Consider the following 16641-nt stretch of genomic DNA (forward strand, 5'->3'; position numbering starts at 1 on the left):
ATGCATGAATTGTAGACACACAGCAAGAAAAAAAATCTCAAACTATCGGGACTTACAAATGGAAGTTGAGCGACTTTGGAAAAAGAAATCGTGTGTTATCCCCATTGTAATTGGAGCCCTTGGAGGTGGCCCCGAAAGGGCCACCTCGCTATTTGGAAATCCTGAATTTATCAGACTTGAATACCCTGATTCTACAAAAAAAACAACCCCACCCTACTTGGAACAGCTTAAATCCTCCGACGCTACTTGAACAGTTCCTAGGTCCTTGGTGAGGACTCGAGCTGCTGAGTTATCAACCAGCCCCAAAGGCTGTAAATCTCACTAAAGATTAACTAATAATCCATCCTTGAAGGGAGATGGGTGGTTCAGAAATGGGAAAAATAAATAAAAAATAAAATAAAATAACTCCTCCCCCTCTAACCAGCCCCTAACCCAGTTCTGCCTCTTTAAGAAGGAGAAAGCGTGAATTGTTATGCTGTGCTAAGATCTGTGAGGTCCTTGGCGTTCTCTGGGCTTGGTAGTTTTCCTTGCAGACGTTTCATTACCTAACTAGGTAACATAGTCAGGGTTAGAAGGGAGAAGGGTTTGCAGGAGGAAGAGGAGAAGGTGGTGGTGGAGGACTGTGAGGTCCTTGGTGCTCTCTGAGCTTGGTGGTTTTCCTTGCAGACGTTTCCTTACCAAACTAGGTAACATCACCAGTGCATCGTTAAATTGTGCAAATATTTCCCCTGCTAAATCACAAAGCCACGTACAAAGCAGAGGTAGATTTGTCAGGGGATATTATTAATGGATGGCAATTTCATTGTTTTGGATGTTTCCTAATTGAAATACTGAGAATTGTCCAGCCTTCAATCAGGCCGAATGATATAATGGCTCCAATAAAGGGGAATATTCGTAGCTCAGGGGTCCTTGGTGCTCTCTGAGCTTGGTGGTTTTCTTGCAGGCGTTTCATTCCCCAAGCGTTAGGGAGAGACTAGCAAGAAAACAACTAAATGTACTGGCTGAGCCGCATACTGCTCAAACTGTTCATTAAGGCCACTCTGAGGTGAGCATTGATGTGCAGACGGTGCATCATGCTACAGGTTTTGGCAGCTTTCTAAGTCAACACAGGTGGATGTTTATCAGAAAGCAAAGCTGAAGAGGCAAAAAAAAAAAAAAAAACCCAGGAAAAAGGAAAGTTGAGACGGCTTATTTTGTAAAACCTTACTGTGTATTGTCCATGACAATAAAAAGAAAAGAACACAACAGCATATGTGTTTATGGGGATTCTCAGTCATCCAGGCCATGGCTGTGCTTTTTCAGGAGGCGACTGGACTTTCTGGTTTTGCTTTTGAAGCTGTTTCGCTCCTCATCCCAGAAGCTTCTTCAGCTCCGACTGGATGGTGGGGAACGGGAGGACTGATATTCCTTGCAGACAGCTGGTCATTTGCATCCTTTTGAGAGAGCCGTTGAGGCCGCTTGGAGGTTTGTCTGCGTCCTCAGGCTCACCAGATGGTTCAATTAAACTCTTTGGTCCAAGAAAATCCCACACCCATTTGCACTGCTCAGGTGACTCTGAGGACACTGAGAAACAACCTAGAAATACGGAAATAATTCCTGACAGTGAAAATAATTAATTGCTGGAAGGACTTGCCTTCAGAAGTTGTGGGTGCTCCAACACTGGAAGTTTTTAAGAAGAGATTGGACGAGAGATTGTCTGAAATGGTATAGGGCGGGGGTTGCCAACTTTTTGGACCTCAGGGACCGTCAAACTCATAATTTTAAATCCCGTGCATCAGAGACCCTGGGAAAATCCCCCAAAAAGTCTGCAGAAAAATTCCCCACCCCCTTTTCCTACCGATCGATCATTCTTTATACGGGATCGCAGGATACCATCTCCAGCTCCATTCTCACGGGAGGGAGAGAGAGAGACTTTTGGCTTCATGCAAGGAAAGCAGCAGAAGCAGCAAAAGTCTTTCTTTCTCTTCCCCAAACTCTGCCAGAAATGAGTCTTTGCCAGCGGAGCCTCTTGGAGCAGGAGGCCTTGCAGGATCCCAAAGACTCATTTCTGGCGGAGTTTGGGGGAGAGAAAGAAAGACTTCTGCTGCTTTCCTTGCGTGCAGGCAAAAGCAGAAGAAGAAAGAAGCGGAAAGAAGCAGCCTGGTGGCCAGGCTAGGAGCGTGGGGTGAGAGGCAGAAATTCCCCCCCTCCGTCCCTTCCTCCCTCTCCTCAGTACCTTGTGTTGTTTGCAATGCAAGCGATACAAGCCTTGTGGGCAGCACAGCCTTATGTTCCCATGCAGCCTGAATTAATTGCTTTGGGGCTGACATTTTTCTGCGGACCACCAAAATTTTCTCCCACTGGTTGGCGACCACTGGATTAGAAGACCTCCAAGGTCTCTCTTCTCCCTTCCCTTCCCTTCCCTTCCCTTCCCTTCTAAATGGCTCTGCAGTTACTTTAAAGTAGGGGAAGCTGCCAAGTCGCCATTCTTCTGCTTCACTTAAAAGCCTTTTGCTAATTGTGAGAATGAACAGATTTTGTCTAGTAAAATGCTTTTTCCAGAAGCTGTAAACATGGTTCTGTGTCCCTGGCTGGCTGAAGAGGAGAGTTATACGCTAAATCAGTTTATATCCTTTATCCTGACAAGATTTAAGAGATTTGGCTTTCCGCTTTCAGAATTTCCCAGCCAGCAAGTCTGGGTATCTTAAAATTGCCAGGGTTGTGAAACACTCTTCTATAAGACAACTAGAGCAGCGCTTCATAGAGTGGACAAATTTTAAGGCATGTGGACCTTAACGATCAGGATTCCCCGGTCAAAAGAGAAGTGAAACAGACCAAACTCTTGCCCATTTCACTTTTGCTTCCCTGTTTGGGCTGTAGAACGATTCCAAAATGCTTGAGAGAATCCAAACTGCCCAGGACAGACAATCCTGATGGCCTCTTAAAATGGAATTAGCAGAATAGGGTGCATTTATCTGGTCATAACAATGTGTGTATGTGTCATGCCTCTGTTGAAGACTGACTCCGAGGGAGAGGAGGAACAGCCGGCAGGAATTGTGGTTCCAGAGGTTGTAGAGGAGGCTGGGGAAGGGCAGAGGCTGGCTGGGCAGTCAGAGGAAGACTCAGGCCCATCCCCCATCATCCTAGGCCATGCAGGGAGAAGAGGATAAGGGACAAATGTGAATGGCATGGTTTACGGGGAAGAAAGGGCCTTGATCCCCTTCATCGGCTGCAGCTGTAAGGACTGTTTAAAAGGATGGATTACGCATGGGCCAGTGCTGGAAACAAAGCGTGAAAATATTTCTAGTCTGTCCGTTTTTATCTGAGTTTGGCGTCCTTCCCAGTGTGTGTATTTTGATATCTGTGGACGAGTTCAAGCCCTTATCCTGCCTTGTCTCCTTAATTGCTTCAGCGTGGTTTGTGTTGTTTTTTTCTATTTATAATTTATAGGTATTTTTAGTTTGAACGGCATTTCCTCCTTTTTGCAACTGTTTGTGGGGGGAGTTTTTTTGTCTCCTGTCAAGGATATTTGGACCTTGGAGGACAAGTTGAAGGAATTAAAGGGACTTCACCTGTTTTTGTGCCTGTGTTGCTTTTGTATCCCACCCTGGGTCATCACAGTATATTTGACTGTGGCAAGGTGTAAGATGCAGGTAGGAACAGCACAGTAGTGGGATTCCAAAATTTTTACTACCGGTCCTGTGGGCATGGCTTGGTGGGCGTGGCAGGGGAAGGATACTGCAAAATCCCATTCCCTCCCCATTCCTGAGGGGAGGTTACTGTAAAATCCCCATTCCCTCCCCACACCACTAACAAAAGAAGACTCAGCCGATCAGCTGGGACTTGGGAGGCAGAGAAGAGACGGAGTGGAGCCAGTCAGAGGTGGGATTTGCCAGTTCTCCAAACTACTCACAATTTCCACTACTGGTTCTCCAGAACTAGTCACAACCTTCTGAAGACCACCTCTGGAACAACATGCACTAAACAACACAACCAAGTAGCTGGCATTTGTGTACAGCAAGGTTCTTCCAACTTGACAAGTTTGAGACTTGTGGACTCTAACTCCCAGAATTCCTGAGCTAACATGACAGGAGGAGGAATTCTGGGAGTTGAAGCCCACAAGTCTTAAAGCTGTCAAGTTTGAAGACCCCTGGTATATACGGAGATCAGTACAGCATATGGGCTAGATCCAATCAATCAGTATAGAGCTGAAAGGGACCTTGGAGGTCTTCTAGTCCAGCCCCCTGCTCAAGCAGGAGACCCTATATAGATTGAGACAAGTCCAGTCTTTTTCTTTAAAAACTCCAGTGATGAAGCACCCACAACTTCTAGAGGCAACTTCTGTTCCACTGGTTAATTGTCCTCACTGTTAGGAAATTTCTCCTTAATTCCAAGTTGCTTCTCTCCTTGATGGGTCTCCATCCACTGTGTCTTGTTCTGCCCTCTTGTGCTTTGATTCTTTTTTCTTCTTCTTCTGATAAGGTAAAGGTTCCCCACACACCTATGTGCCAGTCATTTCTGGCTCTAGGGGGTGGTGCTCATCTCTGTTAGAAAGCTGAAGAGCCAGCACTGTCCGAGGACTCTCCGTGGTCATGTGGCTGGCATGACTAAACACTGAAGGCACACAGAACGCTGTTACCTTTCCTCCAAAGTGGTCCCTATTTTTCTATTTGCATTTTTAACACGCTTTTGAACTGCTAGGTTGGCAGAAGCTGGGACAAGGAATGGGAACTCACTACGTTATGCGGCGCTAGGGATTCGAACAGCCGAACAGCTGAACGTTCTGATTGACAAGCTCAGCATCATATCCACTGAGCCACCACATCCCTTAACTCTTCTCCAGGGCCAGTCTAATGCTGACCATTAGTTGAGTAGATTATTGTATATAGACACGAGTAATAAATCATCTTAATCATCATCCTAGGTCCAAAATCACAAAAGATGGATGCCTGCTCCCTCACCCAATTAATAGTTAATAAGGGTAACGATTTCAATCATTAATCAAGATGACTTATAAGTTGCATTCATAAAGCACATCCCCATGGAAAGCAGATGCTGTTATATCATCTCAACATTTCAGACTGAGAAGTCCATGCCGCGGCGGTTATGACCAAGAATGAATCCCAAGGACTTTCTTCATTGGCAGAAGCTGGGACAAGTAACAGGAGCTCACTCCGTGATGCGGTGCTAGGGATTCAAACCGCCGACCTTTTTGATCGACAAGCGCAGCATCTTAGCTACTGAACCATCTTCTGATCTTCTGATGCTTTCCTCCTAAGTCTATGTGGGAGAACTCACAAAAGGTCATGGAGAATAAGAAAGCTAAGATCCGGCAGGACTTTCAGAACCAGACAAACAGACAGGTACTAACCAATCAACCAGTCACCCTCGTACCAAACAAGAACCAGAAGACAGCGGTGGCGATAGACGTAGTAGTGCCAAGTCACGGCAACATCAGGAAGAAGAATTATGCGAAGCTGGAGAAGGAGAAGGTCCTGAAGGAAGATCTAGAGAGGTTGTAGAAAGTAAAGGCCAAGGTAGTTCCAGTGGTGTTAGGACCACTTGGTGTGGTGATTCTTAAGGTGGGAAAGTAACTCTAACAGATCCCAGGAATGATATCACGACAATCACTTAAATATGAGCCAGCTGTGTGCTGCAGCTGCCAAAAAGCCAATATATCAGATAAGAGTTAAGGCATGTGGTGGCTCAGTGGCTATGACGCTGAGCTTGTCGATCAGAAGGGTCAGCAGTTCAGCGGTTCGAATCCAAAGCACCGCGTAACAAGAGTGAGCTCCCATTACTTGTCTAGGCTGCATTAACGGAGGGATAGAATCAAGATCACATGAAGTGTTCATGCCACTTTATAAGACCTTGGTAAGGCCACTCTTGGAATACTGCATCCAGTTTTGGTTACCACGATGTAAAAAAAACAAAAAGATGTTGAGACTGTAGAAAGAGTGCAGAGAAGAGCCACCAAAATGACCAGGGGACTGGAGGCTAAAACATATAAAGAACGGTTGCTGAAACTGGGTTTGTCTAGTCTGATGAAAATAAAGACTATGGGGGAGATAATAGTAGCAGTCTTCCAAAATCTCAGGGGTTGCCCCAAAGAAGAGGAAGCCAAGCTAAGCACCTGAAGGCAGGAGAAGAAGCAATGGGTGGAAACTAATCAAGGACAGAAGCAACCTAGAACTCAGGAGAAATTTCCTGACGGTCAGAACAAATAATTAGTGGAACAAGTTGCCTCCAGAAGTTGTGAATGCTCCAACACTGGAAGTTTTTAAGAAGAGATTAGATAGCCATTTGTCTGAAATGATATAGAGTTTCCTGTATGAGCAGGGAGTTGGACTAGAAGACCTCAAAGGTCCCTTCCAACCCTGTTATTCTGTAAAAGTGCAGTTATGGGAACAGTTAAGATCCTACACAGAACTCCCAAACTTCCGGGCTTCTGGTAGAAGACTTCAGGCTGAGAAAGACACAGATTACCCCATTAACACACACACACACACACACACACACACACACACACACACACACAGTAGGGGTGCAAACAAGAACCCTGGAGAACTACAGCTGTGTTTTCTCGCAAAGCTGAGAGCCACTTCCTCCAGAAGAATAAACATGTAGTAGACACACACACAAAAAAACCCCATATTGTTGGCATTTCGCATATGCAGTAAACCCTTGTGATAAATCCAGGTAAACCTCATTGGGAGATGGAAAATTTTGGGAGTGGGGTTCCATAACATCTAAAATTGCCCTTTTCAAGGTAAACAAATATTATGACCTGCAACTGAGTAAAAAAAAAATGCAGCCTACCAACAACAAGCATAAACTTTTGTTTTGGGTTTGTGTGGGAACAACTGAGATATAGTTGAGTCCGAATGTGACGACTCGATTCCTCGTGAAAGAATTTTGTCTCCTGCCTTTATTATTTTTTTTACAAATAACCCAAAGTGGCAAACATATCCAACACAATTTCCTCCTCTTTCCCCCCCCCACTTCCACAATAACAACCCTATGAGGTTGTGTTGGCCTGAAACAGAGTGTCTTCTCCTAGCTGGCTTTCATGGCTAAGGCTGGACTTGAACTCCCAGCCTTTCTAGCTCAGATGTTAATGTCCTTTTCCCCCGTGAGAATATAGGCACAGAATCTGACAACACCAATTTGTTCAAAACTTCGCCCCTCCACCAGCTTTTAGAGCCTGCAATCCACTTTCTACAAAGGCCCAGAATTCTAGCTGAAAGCTTGCAAAATTTACCGCAACCTTACAATAGTAGTACTCGTCTTTTTGGTTTCCTGTCTTCATTACCTCAAAGTCTTGCAAGACTGAAAAGCATGTTCCTCCCTCTGTTAAACTTGACTTTCCAGAGAATAACAGAACAAAGTTGGAAGGAGGTCATCTAGTCCAGTGGTCGCCAACCAGTGGGTCACAGCCCACTAGTGGTCTGCGAAAAATTTTTGGTGTGCCCCAGAGAAATGTCACTCCCAAAGCACCCCCCAAAGCAATTAATCCAGGCTGCACGGGAACACAAGGCTGTGCCGCCCACGTGGCCTGCAGGAACCCTTCCCGCTCACTCACTTCTTACCTGGCAGATTTGCCTGCTAAGTTACTATTTTTCCCCACCACCACCCCCCGACCGTCAACTGTTCTGCTGTGCCGGGAGATTTAGATTAGCTAGAAAGCAGGAAATGGTTGGATTTCTTGCTTTCTAGCTAATCTCTAGATCTTTAGACCTTCCTTAGGACTGAAGCTTCTATTATTCAGTGCAGACTCAGGTAGCTGATGGCAGAAAGATAGATCTCTGAGTGAATCTGTGATTCTGTGAGCAACTCAATCTGCCTGCCTGCTTTGCCTGATTTTGGGTAAAAGTTGCTCTTTTTTAAATAAAAAAAATCAATATTTACATCAATATTTATAATGTTTGCATACAAGCCATGCCCAACCAGTCACATGATCACCAAGCCACACCCACAAATTAGACCACACCCACAGAACCAGTTGTTAAGAAATTTGAATCCCACCCCTGCCTCTGTGTGTTTGTGTGTGTGTATGTGTGTGTGTGTGTGTGTGTGTGTGAGAGAGAGAGAGGTTAGATCAGCTCTCTCTCTCTCTCTCTCTCTCTCTCTCTCTCTCCCACCAACGTCAGCAAGCCACCATCAGTCAAATTCATATTAGTGGTTCCCGGGATTTAAAATTATGAGTTTGGTGGTCCCTGAGGTCCAAAAGGTTGGTGACCCCTGTTCTAATCCAGCCCCTACTCAGGCCAGAAATCCTAGAAATGAGAAGCTCTTTTCTGAAGTGCTTTCTCCACTCCTCTTTCTTCTTTGGACTGAGATAAGATAACCTTTATCATCACACTGGCGCACATTAAAAATGAAATCCCACTGCCTTCTCTCAAAAGTGTACACATATATAACATTCATGTACATACCGTGTTTCCCCAAAAATAAGACCCTGTCTTATAATATTTTTTGCCATCAAAAACGTCACCAGGTCTTATTTTCGGGGGATACCATCCACCAACTAGCATCACCCCCAGCCTTCTTTTCCCTGTAAGAGTGGTAGCCTCGAAGCTGATGATAGCGGTCTTCCAAAATCTCTGAGGTTGCCACAAAGAAGAGGGAGTCAATTTATTTTTCAAAGCACCAGAAGGCAGGACAACAAGCAATGGATGGAAATTAATCAAGGAGAGAAGCAATCTAGAACTAAGGAGAAATTTCCTGACAGTCAGAAGAATTAACCAATGGGACAACTTGCCTCCAAAAGTTATGGGTGCTCTAATACTGAAAGTAGAGATTGGATGGGTCCTTTCCAACTCTGCTATTTTGTTATTCTGTCATATAAATAGATTTCCCTTTTAAGTTTAAAGCTGGAAAGCCATAGATAATAATTGTATAGAAAATGAGAATGATAACATACAGAGTGACCTAAACTTTAAACACCTCTTCCCCCACAGGAAGCACATGCGTCCTGCTTCATAACTAAACCCCACTCAGGTTTCATGAGCCCATCAATCAAGTCAGTTTAATTCCCTTAAGAAATGGAAATAACATCATGCTCTCAACTCTTGTTATGCTTCAGTCAGCAAAAAAAAAACAACAACCCAAAACATCCAAGGCAGATTAATTTAGATCGCATGATGTCATCGAATAAGTTATTCAGAAGCACAAATGTGCTCCGTTATCTATGAAGGAAGGAAAAGTAATTAGTTTCTTTTCTTTTTATGTACGCTAAAAGCAGATGACCAAAGACAAATTTCTTGTGTATCCAATCACACTTGGCCAATAAAGAATTCTATTCTATTCTATTCTATTCTATTCTATTCTATTCTATTCTATTCTATTCTATTCTATTCTATTCTATTCTCTATTCTATTTTTTCCTTATTCTATTCTATTCTATTCTATTCTCTATTCTATTTTTTTCCTTATTCTATTTTTATTCTATTCTATTCTTATTCTATTCTATATTATTCTATTCCATTCCATTTCATATTCATTCTTCTGTTCTCTTCTATTCTCTTCTATTCCATCCCATCCCATCCCATTTCATTCTCTATTCTATTTTTTCCTTATTCTATTCTATTCTATTCTATTCTATTCTATTCTATTCTATTCTATTCTATTCTATTCTATTCTATTCTATTCTATTCTCATTCTCATTCTCATTCTTATTCTATATTATTCTATTCCATTTCCATTCTTCTGTCTCTTCTATTCTTCCATCCCATCCATCCCTTCTTCCATTCTTCTTCATCTCTTCTATTCTCTTCTATTTCATTCCATCCCATTCTCATTCTATTCTATTCTATTCTATTCTATTCTATTCTATTCTATTCTATTCTATTCTATTCCTGATTAGTTTATTAGGTGGGTTCAAAACTTTACAGTATATAAAGCAATAAGAACAGACTGATCAGCTGGAGAGCTATGGAGAAAACAGCTCCAGAAAGCTCCTAAAATCAGTCTTCATTTGATTGTTGATGATGAAGGCTGACTAAATTGGTGATGAATACACAGATACAGATTAACAGAGTTGGAAGGGACCTTGGAGGTCATCTAGTCCAACCCCCCCCCATCGTCCAAGCAGGAGACCCTACACCATTTCTGACAAACAGAAGTCCAGTCTCTTCTTGAAAGCCTCCAGGGATGAAGCACCCACAATTTCTAAAGGAAACTTCTGTTCCATAACTTGATTGCTCACACTGTCGGAAAGTTTCTCCTTATTTCCAGGTTGAATCTCTCCTTGATCAGTTTGCATCGATTATTCCTTATCTGGCCTTCAAGTGCTTTAGAAAATAGCTTGACCCCCTTCTTCTCTGTGGCAGCCCCTCAAATATTGGAACACTGCTCTCCTGTCTCCCCTGGAATTCTAGTCCTAGTCCAACCCACTGCCTAGGCAGGAAACCCTACACCACTTGGTTATCTAATCTCTTAAAAACCTCCTGTGTTGGAGCATTCGCAGCTTCTGGAGGCCAGTTGTTCCACTGATTAATTATTCTAATTGTCAGGAAATGTCTTATTTCTAGGTTGCTTCTCTCCTTGATGAGTTTCCATCTGTTGCTTCTTGTCCTGCCTTCAGGTGCTTTGGAGAATAGCTCGACTCCCTCTTCTTTGGGGCAGCCCCTGAAATATTAGAACACTGCTATCATGTCCCACCTAGTCCTTTTCACCTAGTTCCTGCAACTGTTCTTCATATGTTTTAGCCTCCAGTCCCCTGATCATCTTTGTTGCTCTTCTCTGCACTCTTTCTAGAGTCTTAGCATCTTTTTTACACTGTGGCGAACAAAACTGGATACAGTATTCCAAGTGTGGCCTTACCAAGGCCTCATAAAGTGGTATTAAAGCGATCAATATCTTTCCCCTCATAATTCCTAAGCTTCTGAACCAGCAAGATCTTGAGATCATCACAGATAAAAGATGAGGATTTGGCGATACGATAATAACCATATGTAATATACACAGAAAACAGGAAAATTCGAACTCTAAGTACAGGTGGGTTTTTGACTTACGACCCCAAAGGAGCCCCCCATTTTTTTTTTTGTAAATTTTATTTGAGTTTTCACAAAGAAAAAAAATACAAATAAAACATCTTTTTTGAAAGTAGCGTAATCCCAGGTTACATTTCTTCGTACAGACACAAATTCAGGTTCATGCTCATTTTTATATTCTATTCCATATCTTATTACTATTTTACATTTTCTGCATAGCTTCTCCCCTCTTTTAATTTTCTCAATTTTATTTTAATTATCTCATATCAATTCAAATCATTATATTTATATTTTTTGTCTGTCCTGTTTCAATTATCTATCATTTTTTCTCATTAAACAAAATTTTTCCTGTAGTTACTGATTGGAGTATGACGCCTTTATATCTTTTAAGTTTATCCATTTAACTTTATTTAGGCTTCAATATATACTAAAGTTATAACATTCAATATAATACATAACTTCCATTCGATTCTGCTTGGTACATTCTTAAAATACACACTATATTCTTAAAAAAAAAAAAATTATAAATGTATGTAATTAAAACAACACATTCCATTCCAATTCAATTCTATCATTAATATTAATATTCATTAAAATCTTAACTTCTTTACCATTACTTTTCAATTAAATATCATACTTCTATGGGAACAATTATAAGCTTTCCATAATTAATTCCCCGCCGCCTCTTCACTTATATTTTATAAAACATTAACTAATTAAGATGTTCCCGTTCCTTCCTAATTCAATTTTCTCATTTATTTTATTTCACTTATTTTATTAACAAACATTTCACTAAATTACACTAACTATTTTATCCCTCATTTTAATCATACATTGTTTCCAATTTTCTAAAGTTATTTAACAATACAATATAACAATACAATCTTATGTACCTTTACAGAATCCCTTTTTCAGTTAAATTTTCACCCATTATCTCTAAATAGGTACTGTTTCTCTATATCTTGTTCCGGTCCTTTGTAACTTATTTTCCTTTCCTTCTTCCCTCTCTTCTTCTCTCTCCCCTTTTTACCCCCTTGTCTCTCTACCTCTATTTCTCTCTTCTGTATTCCCCTTTTCTGTTGCTTTCCAGTATTATACTTATTTTTCGAATTATTTTTCTTTTCTTTGGTTGTTTTTTTAAATCTTAAATTCTCCATTCTCTTTCCCCCCTTTCCTTTGTTCCCCACATAGAATTACTTGTTCATTAAAGATGGCTTCTTCTTTGTCCCAGTCTTCTTGTTTTGCAGACGTTCCTTGTTGTTTCTCATAGTTCCAAATCTCCATTTCTAAGAATTGAAAAACGAAGCCAAAAGAACCCTTCCCTTCTTATGCATCTTCTTTGTACTTTTTAAGCTCCATTTTCAATTCATCTAGAAGTGATGCCATTGTATAAATTTTTAAACAACCACCCGATTAATTTTAGTCATTCAAATGTAATAACCAAGAATCCAAAGATCACCAAATAATCCAAATACACATAGGCTGTTTCTTTTTGCTCTTTTTTTTTCACTTTCTCTTCCTGGGGTTACTGTTTAGTTACAAAGTTTCAGTTAAAATGTTTCTTTTAGAAGTCTTATTGAAGTTTTACTGTAGATTCTTTTTAATTCCAGGCAGTCTCCTCCCTCTTCCAGATCCTGCCCTTATTCTTTTTCTCTCCCTTCCTGCTTATGAAAAAAAAAATTAGTGTCCAGAAATCTTTATTATCCCTTTGACATTTTGTTTTATTTTCAGCTTAATTGCCTGTTGATGTCAAAGTGGATTTTTCTGATTTCTTATTTAAGTCTCTTAGTTGTCAGTATAGGGAAGGGAAGAGAAGAAAAAAAGCCCCAAACCTTTCCCTTTTCACTTTCCTTCGCTGCTTCTGACTCTTCTTTGGGAGCGATGTTATTTTTTTGTAAGTTTAAATTCCAGGGTACCTTAGTTGTTGCTTTTGCAATTTAACCCGGTCAGCCAAAACTTTCACTTCTTATCTTCCTCCTGCACATTCTTTTCCGGTCGAGTTCTTCTTTGTGGTGGCCATTTCTGACCACTGCAACCACCTTCGGGAAAGGGAGTAATGGCCAGCTGAGGAGGAGAGATGCATCTCTCCTCAACCCTGCAGGCAGCCTCCCCCCTGTTCACCACTTCTACAGGGTGGCTTAGCTCCAAAACCAGCTGGCTTGGGGCACTCCAGCGGCGAGCCCAGACCGAAACCGCACACGATCATGGATTTCTGTCTGTCACCAAAGAGACTTCCAACTGGAAGGCCAGGAGTCCAAAAATTTTCTTGCTAAGTGAGATGTGGGTAAAGTGAGTTTTTGCCCTGTTTTACTTTGTTTGTGGTTAAGGAAAAATTTGGAAATAATGCTATCCATGAGGGATCCTTGCGGCTCGCTGGGCTTGATTGTTTCCTTGCAGACGTTTCGTTACCCAACTAGGTAATGACATCAGTGTGCTGACATTATCTAGCTTGGGTAATGAAAAGTAAAGAAAACAACCAAGCCCAGAGAGAACCAAAGATCCCTTATTTCAACCTTGAAGCTACAGATATCCTTCTTTATCAACATGTTAAGTATCCAAGAAAAAATCAATGAAAAAATGCAAGATGGGAACTGATATTTTTTTTTGTTATTGAAATGTTTGCTTTTTGTTAAATTATATACAGAGATAAATGGAATAAATGTGAAAAAAAGGAAATTATGACAAGCTTATTAACTATATTTAAGGTATTAATAGAACACAATTGAAATGAATTATGAGGATTGTTGTAATGAGATTAATATCAGTTTTTACGATGAATTGAATAGATTAATTTTTCTTTTTGAAATTATAAACATTTTTATGTAATTGAAGGGGAAAGTACCATGCGGAATCTGACCTAAAAGGTATATATGTTATGTAGTTGCTAGGAGAGTATTATTATTAATTTTTATTACAAGTTAAATGATTATTGGGATTTAAAGAGGAGTTCATTAAAGGATATATAAGCTATGGGGTGGCACACTCAAATTAGTAATTGTGGGGCAATTTTTTTTTTGTTTGGAAATGTTTGAATTGAATTAGAATTTGGGAAATGATGAAATAAGAATATGCGATGAAATTGCAAACCTGACAGATAAAGGTATAAAAGTACAATTAATATGAAGGTATGAGCGTTATTGAATGTGTGAGTTGGAGGAAAGTATTTGAAAAAAATAATAATAGAAAGCATGTAGAGTATTGGTAAGATATGAAATTAAATGTGAAAGATGAGTATGTAATCATTGCCATGTTTGTATGAAATCCTGTAATCATGCTGTTCACTATAAGGAGATGTTTTTAAAATGTGGAAAACTGAAATAAAATTTTATTGAAAAAAAAAAAAACCTTGATGAAAAGAGTTATAAAAGCAGCGAGACTGCCGTCATTCAATAGGAATGCGGAGGTAGATGGTGTAACTGAACACGTGTTCAAATATAGGATTTGTTTATTGATGGAGAGGCAACGTGACTCAATTCACATATGTATGGTGACCTCATCCATATCCTGTGATTAGAGGAAGGGCATTATTGTATCTTGATAGCAAGGCGAAGGCAATAGGAGCCAATGCAGAAAGAATGACAAATTAAATGTTCTTGGAAAGAGAGCTACAAGAATTTTAATTGAAAGGCTATGAGAAGCGGCAACAGACAAATTCTGGGGACATAGTCCAGAAAGGGGTTATGAGAAATGCATGAAACGTGGAGGGGAAAAAAAACACAGTTTATTGCATGCTGGTTCAGAGAAAGAATATGACAAGGTGAATGGATACAAATGGGAAAATATATACCGGGAAAATAGTAGTATATATGCTAATAGAAAATATAATTTAATAATATAATCCAAATAAGTCAAGGCAGTAGATGGAAAATTAGGATTAAGTAATTAAACTGTATTATTAATATTAATAGTGTGTTAAAGTATATTATGAATTTAAAATAATTAAGGACTAGGAACTGTGTGGGATTTTGAGATACGCTCTCGGGACTGATTAAATATTGTCAATATTTAGCATTATTATTAACCCTACACATTTGGAATATTGAAGTTATGGTGGAATTATGAATAATTCTGAGAAAATATTAAATAACAGTATTTAGGGACTATAAACAAGGCGCAAAGAAATGTAATTTATGTTTCGATCAATTCACGTGAAAATGAGAAATGGATTATGAAAAGAGATTAAGCCCTGTTGAAGTTGTGGAAGTTGGAAGATTAGAACTCCATATATACCCATTTGTATTATTATTGTTGTTATGGCTTAAAAAAGACTTGACCCAATTAATGCAATGTTCATAAAATATGTATGCTTATATTGAAAATAAAAAAACGTATTTGAAAAAATAAAGATACCAATGATGTACATCTTTGCATATAATTTGAAGGCTGGTGTCATGCCCCCTTGGAGACTGACTCTGAGGGAGAGGAGGAACAGCTGACAGGGAGTGGAGGTGTGGCTCCGGAGGTTGTGGGGGAGGGTGGGGAAGGGCAGAGGCTGGCTGGGCAGTCAGAGGAAGACCCAGGCCCATCCCCTCTTCATCCTAGGGCATGCAGGGAGGAGAGGATAAGGGAGAGACGTGAATGGAGTGGTCTACGGGAGAGGAAAGGGCTTTGATCCTCTTCATGGCCTGCAGCTGTGAGAACTGGTTAAAAGGACGGACATGCGTATGGGCCAGTGCTGGAAACAAATCGTGGAAATATCTCTAGTCTGTCCATTCCTCTCTGAGTTTGGCATCCTTCCCAGTGTGTATTCCGATATTTATGGATGTCTTCAAGCCCATATCTTGCCTGGTTCCCTTAATTGCTTCAGTATGGTTTGTGTTGTTTTTACTCTTTATAATTTATGGGCATTCTTAGTTTAAATGGCATTTCCTTCTTTTCGTAATTGCCTGTGGGGGAGTTTTTTGTCTCCAGTCAAGGATATTTGGAGCTTTGAAGCAAAAGTGAAGGAATAAAAGGGGCTTCACCTGTTTTTGTGACTGCGTTTATTTTGTATCCCAACCTGGATCATCACAGCCGGTTTCTAAACAACCAGTTCTCACAGTTATGACCGTGGAAGCATCCCCATGGTCAGGTGATCAGAAGTTGGCACTTGGTAACTGGCATGAACTTACGACGGTTGAAAGCACTCCAGTGTCATGTGTGCCAATTGTGACCTTCGCTGCTGGCCCCTGACAAGCTAAGGCAACTGAAGAAGCCCGATTCTCTCAATGACCTCGTGAGCCACTTAACGGCTGCAGTGATTCATTGAACAAGTGTGGTCCCCAAAAGGCCATAAAATCAAATGCATCTCATTTAACTGCCTTGCTTAGCAACATAAATTCTGGTCTGAATGATGCTCATAAGTCAAGGACTGCCTGTACACTTGGATTTGCAACACACTCTTCTCTCATGCCCCTGTCAGAGTCTGAATCCTAGGCGGAAGATGAACAGCTGACAGAGAGTGGGAGTGTGGCTCCATCGGCTGTGGAGGGAACTGGGGAAGGGCAAAGTCCAGCTGGACAGAGCAGAGAAGAGGTAGAACAAAGGAGAGGGAGTTTGGAGAAAGACTCAGACTCACCCCCTCTTCATCCTAGGGCATGCAGGGAGGAACTGAGAAGAGAGCAACTTGGCTGCATGGCTTATGAGGGAAGAAAGGGGCCTGATCCCGTTCATTAGCCACACCTGGGAAG

At 40.9% G+C, this 16641-nt stretch overlaps 2 protein-coding genes across 8 annotated transcripts in view; one reads left to right on the plus strand and one right to left on the minus strand.

The window, feature by feature from the left end:
- The window catches only part of LOC113435791 (toll-like receptor 6), a 458202-nt gene that overhangs the window by 217287 nt on the left and 224274 nt on the right, over window positions 1-16641 (plus strand). The gene's annotated exons all lie outside the window — the stretch shown is intronic.
- The window catches only part of TBC1D1 (TBC1 domain family member 1), a 92642-nt gene that overhangs the window by 60366 nt on the left and 15635 nt on the right, over window positions 1-16641 (minus strand). The gene's annotated exons all lie outside the window — the stretch shown is intronic.

Source organism: Pseudonaja textilis, chromosome 6 (genome assembly GCF_049901715.1).
Source record: "Pseudonaja textilis isolate UNSWEBS1 chromosome 6, rPseTex1.2, whole genome shotgun sequence".
NCBI classification, from domain to species: domain Eukaryota; kingdom Metazoa; phylum Chordata; class Lepidosauria; order Squamata; family Elapidae; genus Pseudonaja; species Pseudonaja textilis.